This window comes from Varanus komodoensis, unplaced genomic scaffold (assembly GCF_004798865.1).
Source record: "Varanus komodoensis strain SLA01 unplaced genomic scaffold, ASM479886v1 scaffold119, whole genome shotgun sequence".
NCBI lineage: Eukaryota > Metazoa > Chordata > Lepidosauria > Squamata > Varanidae > Varanus > Varanus komodoensis.
In genome coordinates this window covers 829,617-837,880 of record NW_025335344.1, presented here as the reverse complement: position 1 = coordinate 837,880, position 8,264 = coordinate 829,617, and the positions used below count along the sequence as shown (strand labels likewise).

Genomic DNA, 8,264 nt, shown 5'->3' with positions numbered 1-8,264 from the left:
CATTATTATTATTATTACATTTCTATGCCGCCCCTTGCCGAAGCCTCGGGGCGGCTTACAACACAATAAAATACATTGAAATACAATAGAACATAATAAATTACCACTAAATACAAAAATAACAAAAAATACACTGAGTTTCAAACATAATATAAAATTAAAAATAACAGTATAAAATAAGTAAATAAAGAATATAGGAGGAGAAAAGAGAAGGAAGAAGAAGTTGCCCTGGCCAGATCATATATTTTAACAATTAAAATGATGTTTAAATAAAAAGGTCTTTACCTGGCGCCGAAAAACCAGTAACGACGGTGCCAGGCGGACCTCTTTGGGGAGTGAATTCCATAGGTTGGGCGCCACCTCGCTGTTGTGTCCCCCACCTCGCTGTTGTGGCTGCCTCTTGCCTGCCCTGCATCCTGCCTCGCTGTCCATATCCCGTCTTGCTTGCCTGCACCATGCCGGGACCCTCACCGTGTCTCCTACACACCACGCATCTTGCCTTGCTGTGCATCTGCCATGCCCTGTACCCTGTCCAGTCATGCAGCCTCGAGTGCCTGCACCCGGCCTTTGCCGTGCCTCCTCCCTTGCTCCGCATCCTGTCCAAGATGCCAGCAACTCTCTTTGTCCTGCCGGTTCTGGACCCTTGGCTTGTTCCTGACCACATCCTTGCGCTGCCCTGATTTGTACATCCAGGTCCTGACCTGCTTGGTTCCTGCAATTTGGACTTGCCATTAAACTTTATGTTGTGTCTCTGTCTTGCCTCGAGTTCTGCCGCCCTGGTCTTGTCTCTGTCCGCCCACCTCTCAGCCTCACACCATTCCCCTGAACCACCCAGAGAGCTTTTGGCTATTGTGTGTGTGCGTTTGCGTCCTCTCTGCTGATTGAAAAGGGAGTTTGGGGTTCCTGGCACTGGTGTATCCTCTCCATTCTTTGTCAAGGGATGGTGCTCAGTGCCAAAAGGATTTGGGGTCCAGCCCACAAGGGGGGGGAAAATGCATCCATTTCCAGGTTTGGATGGAGAGGAGGGCATGTGATTTCAGACGGGGAAAATGCAGGCAGAAAGATCCCAAAGTGAGGCACAGGGGAATTGCATGAGCGCCTCTGTACCCGTCCTTTAGTAAGTGCCCACGAACAGCAGGGTGGGGGGCAGGCAGCCTCCCAGAAATTTAGGGCTGGAGATAAAAAAAGTTGTGGCTTCAAAGGAAAAATAAAGGGCTCCGGCTCCAGTGGACGATCCACAACACAATCTCTAAGCTGACCCCTCTCTGTTCACTATGACCATCCTCGTCACGTTGCATTTTTATCCTGCCCGTTTTCCTCTTGCTTATGAAATAACTCCATTTCATCCTTGCAACAACAACCCTGCGCGGTAGGTTAAGCTGAGAATGAGTGACAGGGCTAAAGACTTCGGGGGAGCTCCATGCTAAACTAGCACTAATCGCTCCAGTCCAGCACACCACGCTGGCTTTCATGATGTGAAACATTGGCTGCAGCTCCCAGTTTGCATCTCCTCTCCTCTCCTCTCAACTGAGCTCGCCTACCTTTGCAGCCATTAGTCCTGCTTTGGGAACCCTCCTATTCCCTACGTTTAGTCCAAGAATAGTATAATCCAGGCAAAAAGAGGGGGCGGCGGGGGCGGGGGGGCATTTGCTTCCCTTCTCAGAGATGGCAATCAAAGCAGATTTGCCTGGGAATCTCCAATCCTCTTCTGACATGGCGTGGTACTTCCTCCTCCTCATGTGTAGCACAAATGAGCATAAATTGAGAAATACAGAAAGGTCCTCAACTCCTCCCCATGGAATTAATGCAGAAATGCAACTTTCCGCCTGTAGCTAGAAAGACAGTTTTCAAGCAGCAATTTTTCCTTCTCTGTCTGGCCGGAACTCGAAAGTTTCTACATGCACAGTATGTACTTGTACGGGAGACTTGCACTTCCCGTCCCTAAAATGAATGCATCGCCCAACGTGGGGCTCGAACCCACGACCCTGAGATTAAGAGTCTCATGCTCTACCGACTGAGCTAGCCGGGCTGATGTACACGTGATCTTGCGTAATGTCCTTAATAGCCTTAAAGGGAGTATGTATCACTTCAGTTGCGAAGTATGCAATTAACATTTCCCCCCCCAATTAGCATTCCATTCGTCGGAACCGCTTCTAAATTTCCGGTGTGTTAGAAGCAGAACAAAACTGTTTGCCTTCCTGTTGAATAAATACTCTGGGCATGTACAGACTTTCATTTCAAACTTACACGGCTGCAGAAGGGAAGAGGGTTGCTTCTGCCGTCCGCGTTGTCTGTTGAGCTCTGAGTGTTCATTTAGGGACCCCCAGGGGTTGTGGGGCTTTGGATTTGGGTCCCAAGAACTACCCCTTACAGCACTGCTTGGCGAAAGAGAGTGAACAGAGAGATCGTATGGCCCTGCTTACATCTAGGGGACCGTAGGGCTCTCCAGTTTCCCAGATCTGAGGCTGGGAAAAGCCATCTGACCTCAGAGCTGGAGATTTGTGCTTGGATCTGTTTTCTCCGCCTCACAGCTAGCATGGAGAGAAGCGGCTGGATCCTTCCCTGAGGCTGTAAAGTGAGAGACTATCTTTTTCAGTGTGCGAGGAAACCAGACTCAGGGGAAGGTCTACACATCTAGACTTCTGCGGCTTTATTGGATCGGTGCCCCGGTTCCTGCAGTAACTAAGGACAGCGTGACCCCGGGTAGAGTCTAAGCAACTCCAAGTTCACAGCCCATGTACAGCCGTTTTTATAGCCTGCTAGTCACATACACCAATACAGCATGTTAAGTTTCCAGACAGTGTTGGTACGATAACATCTCGATGTCTTTAGGCAGGCATAATGTTCTAAGCAGATCAGAAATATTGGTAAATATCTCTGATTGCTTTATTGACATGTCAGTTAAGTAGAGTTTTTTGCAGTTTGGATCAGCCTGTGTCTGTTTAAACATGCAAATGTGTCTGGCTCAGGAACCATTGAGGAAAACTGGTTCGATGCGGGCGCTTGCCTCCATGGAACTACATGATTGAAAGGGTCCGTTCAGAAAGAAATGGACACCATTGTCTCTGCTCTCTGAGGCTGATGGGAATGCCAGCATCTCCCCACTGATAGTTTGATAGTCCCTTTGATCTGTCAAAGGGACTGATCTATAATTCATACTGGGGAGGTGCTGGAATCAATTGATGAAAGGCGATTGATTGAAGTACAAATTTACTGGTGATGTTGATGACCGTAACTGTGGCCATTCACAAAAATGTTGTTGGACAATAATGCAGAAATATTTGCAACTGTGAGCCTGTTAGTTTATGGAGTGTGACCATATGAACCTATTCAAAACATGAGAAATAAAGCTGATTCCCTTGATGAATTTCTTGTGATTCTCTGTCTTTGAAATGCATTTGTCTTGTATTTCATAAACTGACAGACACTGAGGGCTTTCTATACCCCTCAAGAATTGAGCCATCCAATTCACACCAGGAAGCTTGTGTGTTTGGCTTAATCTTGGATTGGATCGGAGTCACTGCTAGATTTTATGTGTGTGTGTTTTTTTAATGACAGATCTGCCATGACTGTTTCTTTGCCCCAGTAGCATTAGTGCAACTAAAACTCATTAGCACCCTGCAAGGGCTAATTTAATTTCTCTAACATTTTTATGCTGTCCAATAGCCAAAGCACTTTGGGCAATGCACAAATTATGCATACAATTATGCAAATTATGCATATAAAATACATCAAGCAGGGAGACACCCATATATCCCAAAGCAATTTTATGTAATCAACAACAGCAAAATTCAAGACCGGATTAAAAAGGCTCATCATAGGCTGTCAAGTGTCTGGGACAAGAAAGTCTTAACCTGGAGCCAAAAAGAGAACCATGTTGGCATCAGGTGGGCCATATCAGGAAGATCATTGCATAACTGGGGGGCCATCACTGAGAAGACCCTCCCCTTTGTTGTCACCTTGTTGCTAAAGTTCAATATAATTAAACCTGGAAAATCCCTCCAGGAGTAGACTATAAAATGGCAGACATCATGGCCACTCTTGCTCCTCTCTCACTCCCCTCTTCCAGAATGATGAAGAGGTGTCAAGATAATCTCATTTCCAGACTGCCCAGTGGCCAAAGCTCTCTGTGGACAGTTTGCAAGAATTGAACACTGAACCTATTTGGGTCAGTCATGCCTACCAAAGGTCTTGGCAAGATGGAGCAGATGGGTTCCTATGGACCGTCAAGCTATTTATACTTTTTTAAGAGCGTGATTAAGAGTCACCGGCGGGACTTTGTAGTTCCACCAAAGGCCATTAGGGGGCAATGCGGTTGTGGGGATTGACCTCCTGTACTTGCAGCTGGTGTTCACTGTGCATTTATTTCAGAGGTTTAACTGAACTTCCCATTATTGCACAATCCTACTGGTTTCTTGTAAGGCCCCCGGACCCAGAGCGAGCAGAGCAGGAGGCAAGGCAGAAGCAATTCCCAACTCCCTGCAGCTCCTGCCCTTCACTTTTCCCAGGTGACCTTTTTTCACACCCTGTTGGGAATATGGGATGTTTTGAAGGCAAGAGAGAAGGAGGCATTGGAGGAGAAAGGGGAGTTCTTATCCTGGCCTCTTGACTCACATCGTTCCCTTCCAATGCCTACTTTACATCCTCTCTGAGGTCACATTCCCATTGTAGAGAGACAGCCAGAAAGAAATGCATTGGGGACCATAAACATAAATATTTCTAGGGTCTTGTTTTGGCTTTTACAGCTGTTCTTTTAACACAGGGTGTAAGTCTTAGCAAATTAAAATATCCCATCACAGATGAGTTACAGGAGTGATCCTCAAACATCCGTATTTTGTCTTTCAAGAAAGGACTAATTTATTTTGGTTCTGGCTCAGATTGGAGGTGGCTTGTTATGCTCAAACTCAGAGAAGGAGCAGGATGTGAGTGGCTGCCTTTAACTCCTGACATAAAACCAAAGGCTTTTAATATTCATGGTCCACCATCTCCCATGTGGATATGCCCCCTAATGGCCTTTGGTGGAACTACAAAGATTTCCTTAAGATTTCCTTTTGGAGCCATTCTCCAGAACCAGAGAATGGGAAACAGGCCTTTAAAAAGTGCTGAGCCACTGTTTGTGGGATAGTCTCCCCAGAATGCTGAACATTCAAGTCTTTCTGGGAACAGATTCTTTTAAAAAATGATAGATTCCTCTAAGCTTTTAATTATTGTATCATTTCAAGGCTGCTGTCACCCATTACAATCTGTCTCTCTGTGTCTCTCTCTTTTTCTAATATTGTGACATTTAGGTTTTCTCTGATTTCTTTTCTGATGTCTTTACAATGTTTGTAAATGCCAGACATTTATCTTTTAGAGGTGAGTATACATTTATTAAGTTATTTTAGAAAGCACACCTGTTTGATATTTTCAGTCCTTCTTGCTCATGAGGAGCATCTGCTTCAATGGTTTTCTGTGGAATTTTCTGGATATTCTCTTGCTCCCTCCACAGATTATTAATTCTCAGTATCAATTCAAGCATTCAGAAAAGACATACAGAATAGGCTGTCTTGAATCACACCACAGTAAAAGAGGCATCGCGTGTTTAAAGGCTTCTAGGTGTCGAAAACTCGCTACAGTTGGCAGCATTTTATTTACTCTGTGCATCTTAACATTTCAGTGCTCTATATGATAAAGACACTTTTTGCATCTGCTTCAGAACACTTTTAGCTACTGTAATTCTAATCACCATCCAAAGGCACAACATCTTGCATCAGAAGGGCTTCTCCATCAATTGTTGGATGCATCCTCATTCCAGAAGATATTTGCAAACATACATGTGTGGAAAATTATCAGGGACGTACTTCCAGTAAGTGGTACCTGAAAGAAAGATAGGACAGCTACAAAAGGAAGCTAGGAAAAAGTAGCATGTGACACATTTGCTGTTTTTTTCTGGTATTACACTAATTGTGGTTGGAGATTGTGGTTCTCTCCCAGCCTGGACTACAGCAGAGCAGCAGAAAGTATCAGGTCTGGATATGGGGGCATGGAAAAAAATATTGCACTAAAATTCATAAATGTCTTGAGGAAATGTTACAAAAATCTTTAATATTTAACCCTGAAGTTTTTTTTTACTAGGCATTGTACCTGATGATGTCGATAAACAAGCTATGTATTTGATTTTACATGTAATTACTGCAGCAAGGATTGCATTTGCCCAACATTGGAGGAGTGAAGAACCACCCATTGATGAACTGATTTTAAAAAAGATTCTGGATTGTTCTGAAACGGACAGACTGACTTTGTCTCTGAAGGAGACAGAGGATACATACTTCTATCAAACTTGGAACTCTTTTTATAATTGGCTAGAGAAACAGGACTATGTGCAGATTTGAATATGTTTACGGATTGCTATAAAAAAAAAAATTGGGGGCTGACCCAGCAGGTCTGATGTTTCTGATAATTGATGTTTCTTAGTTTCTTTTTTTTTAGTTTGTAGAAAATAATAATAAAAATTTACCAGAAAAAAGACACTGCGATCAGGAAGCAAGCCAAGAATGTTATTGCCTCTCTGAAACAACAACTGAACAGTAGCAGGAAATGCTTGGCTCTGCCCAAATTAAGCCAGGTCCAGGGAAGGATTTATTTCAGGGTGTGGGGCAAAGGAGCAAGTTCAAACTACTGCCGGTAAATGAAAACATAAATCGAACAAATAAAATTCCCCCCAGCCCCTGGTCAGACCTTGCTCTTCCAGGATGTCAACAGCCACATGAGGATGGAGCAACAGATGGTATCTCTGAGGTAGGGGCTCCCTAAACTTACTGTAGTCCCACGCAGAGTTATCTGCCCACTCCCAGGGCACTGCTCGGTCCTAAGGATCCAAGAATTAAAAACAAAAACGGATCCGTGTTAAAAGGCCATTGCTTTGGAAAGGAAATGTAGCATCTTATGCCATCCATTTATATGGGGATAAGCCCTTCTGAATGGGATTTTGTATAGTAAAACTATGCAAGAGAGCTCCGTGATGGTGAAGTGGGTATTATAAATTAGTAATTGTGTGTTTGTTGTTTTCTTAAAGTAAATAGCAGCAATCTGAGGCAAAGAATCAGGAGCACAACATGTGGGATGGAGTCTTGGACTTTTTATCCTTGCTGTGGGGCTTCTCTACATGAATCCTTTCCTGTGCATTCATTATATTCATACTTTCCTGTGCTTTCAAAGCATTTCCATGGCTCTCCTTAGTTCAAGGAAAGGGTCACTTTATCTAGAAATGGTGGGGTGAACCAGAATGAGGCTGTCCTGTATTTTCTGAATTCTGCTATAGGGTAGTAGCTCCTTTGGGCTGTGTGATGGAACACATAGAAAACCGGAAAAATGAAAATAAAAAGGATTCAGTCTTAATCTCACAAACAATCTGGAAGCAGAATCCTTGGCAAAGTGCAGGTGAAGCATCTTGGATACAGAAGCTGACAGTCCCAACCAAAAGCAGCAGCGGGTGCAGTGCTGGCTATTTCTACCAGGAGAGCATCATCTGCAGCTTTGTCTCCAGTTCAAATCCCAGATGAGGGAAAGGAGCAGCATCTGGACTGGAATCATAGTCAGAATAAAAGTTTAAAGCCCGCTTTCCCCCTACAGAGGGATGCGAAACCTCAAACCCAGAGCCCAAATCCAACCAAAGAGGCATATCAGCGTGGTACTCTGAGGTTCCCAGATATCCGTGCATCCTTTCCCCAGCCGGAGTTTTGATGCCCTCCTTTTGCCCAGTTTTTCCTCATTCTAGAAAGGATGAAATGTCTTTCCTGGGGCTTCATTACTGGCAGTCAGAGGATTAATCTAAAACCCGGTTCTAACGATCTGGACCATTCACTCAGTTTAAGGAACTCTTTCATTTTTACAACTCCAGCAACAATGAGCCAGACATGCCCTTAGGTGAAAATCCTCCATTGGATCCTTACGTGGGTCTTTTGTGCTCCAAGCCAGTAACCATCTCGTTTCCCCATCAGGTGAAAGATGAAATTGTCTTCGTCATCACTATGAACGGAAGCTAAGTGGGCGCTGAGTTGCTTACAGTTGTGCTAGGATAAAATAAGCAGAGCAAACTTAGGTGTGACCTCTATCCTTTTTCAGCACTCAAAATACCAGTCAGCCAGGATTTGAAAAAGTAATCTGGGGCAGGTCTGGATCATCACCTGCCTGCTTGATTAAGCTACAGTAGACTTGACGCATGTGGTGCTTTGGTTCAAGCCACAATTGCAGTTTGTTGTGTCGTGTGATTCTGATGAGGATGC

At 44.3% G+C, this 8,264-nt stretch overlaps 1 non-coding gene across 1 annotated transcript; it reads right to left on the bottom strand.

Annotated features, from left to right (window-relative positions):
* Positions 1 to 1,956: 1,956 nt before the first annotated feature.
* On the bottom strand, positions 1,957 to 2,029 carry TRNAK-CUU. Its single transcript has one exon. It is a non-coding gene; the product is annotated as a tRNA-Lys (tRNA).
* Between the last annotated feature and the right edge of the window lie 6,235 nt (positions 2,030 to 8,264).